Raw genomic sequence first — 1832 nt, 5'->3', positions numbered from 1 at the left:
TATACAATATTCTGTCTGTGTGTATGCCTGCAGGCCAGAAGAGGGCACCAGACCCCATTACAGATGCTTGTGAGCCACCATGTGGTTGCTGGGAATTGAACTCAGGACCTTTGGAAGAGCAGGCAATGCTCTTAACCTCTGAGCCATCTCTTCAGCCCCCCCCCCCACACACACCTCCTTTCTTACCTGCCCCTATCCACTCTTCAAAAATGGTAAGGTCTCCCATGGGAGTCAACAAAGCATGGCATATCAAGTTGAGGCAGGACCAAGCTCTGTCCCCCTGCATCAAGGCTGAGAGAGGCATCTACTATAGGGAAAATGTTCCAAAAAGCCAGCTCAACACCAGGGACAGATCCTGGTCCCACTGCTAGGGGGCCACAAACAGACAAAGGATAATTTTTCTAGTAATCACTTCTCTCCTTCTACCCAAGGACTGAACTTGGATCATCAAGCATGACAGCAAATTCCCTTACCGACAGAAGGAGCCATTTCACTAAATCCTGCTTTGTTTATTTGCTTGCTTATTTTGAGGGCAGGATCTCTTTGTGCTACACTGACTAGCCAGCTAGCTCCATCTGCCTCCCCACCAGCTCTCTTCGCACTGGGGTCACAGGCCAGCCCTGTACACCTGACATTTTTCTTTTGTCTTTTTTATATGAGTGCTGGGGCTCCAAAGCGTGCTTGTACTCCGCACTTTGCCCACTGAGCAATCTGCACAGTCCCATGAGTCCCGTGCAGGGTTTTTTTTTTTGGGGGGGGGGGTGTTGTTTTTGGTTTGAAGGCATCAACTTCTACCAACTTAACTATATCCAAAGACCCAGATTGTAGTAGGGTCTTCCATTTCACCTGAACTGCCTTGCACCTTTGCAGCCCTCAGCAACTGCCTTCAGCAGAAATAAACCTAACATCTTATGGAATGAGCATACTGTCTTTCTTTAGTGAAAGAGAAGGCAACAGTGACATTACCCCCGCGCAGGATCGTCCACTGCATGCTGCAGCTGGAGGCTTCCTCAGTCTGTACATGTTAGTCAGCATGTTCTGTCTGTGCAGGAAATTCTACACTCCAGCTTCTAAGAATAAAACCAGAAAACAGGCCTGAAACTTTCCATGTTGTGTAGTAAAGCAGGAGGTACCTCACAGTATATAAATCATGGTGGCACAGGTTAAACTCCAGGGGCCACAGAAGAACAGAACAGGATCACTGTTCTGAAGTGTTCAGATCTAGGCCTGGGGATAGAGCTCCTGTGGTGCATGCAGCCTTTGTTCTAGCTCAGATACTGCATAAACCAAACATCAAATTCAAGGTCATTTTCAACTACCTATTGCATTTGGGGCCAATAAACGAGACCCTATATCAAGAGGGAAAAATGCTGAAATCTCGTTAAGATGAGCAAAGGCACAATATAATTTAAAGCCAATTGAGGGAAGTGAGGGCTATTTAATGGGAAAATACGTTTTGTTGGGAATGTGGAGGAGTTGGGAATTCTCGTGGAAATTAGATCTAGAAAGTGATCCAAAAGTCCTACTTCCAACAAGACTTGAAAGCAGACTCTTGAGGAAATAATTGTACACCCATGGTCATAGCAGCATTAGTCATAATGGTCATGAGTGGAAGCAACTGTGGGTGAAGGTCTCTGAACAGAAGCATGGGGGAAGAAAATCACACGCACACACATACACACACGCACACACACATACTGTGCACACACAACTCTGAGGACTAACAGCAACTGTGGATGAAGGTCTCTGAACAGAAGCATGGGGAAAGAAAATCACACGCACACACATACACACACGTGCACACACAACTCGAGGACTAACAGAACTATTTT

The sequence above is a fragment of the Alexandromys fortis genome, unplaced genomic scaffold (genome assembly GCF_014885135.2).
Source record: "Alexandromys fortis isolate MF-2015 unplaced genomic scaffold, M_Fortis_MF-2015_v1.1 scaffold_233, whole genome shotgun sequence".
In the NCBI taxonomy this organism is placed as follows: Eukaryota; Metazoa; Chordata; class Mammalia; order Rodentia; family Cricetidae; genus Alexandromys; species Alexandromys fortis.
Note: the sequence above shows the minus strand (reverse complement) of the source record.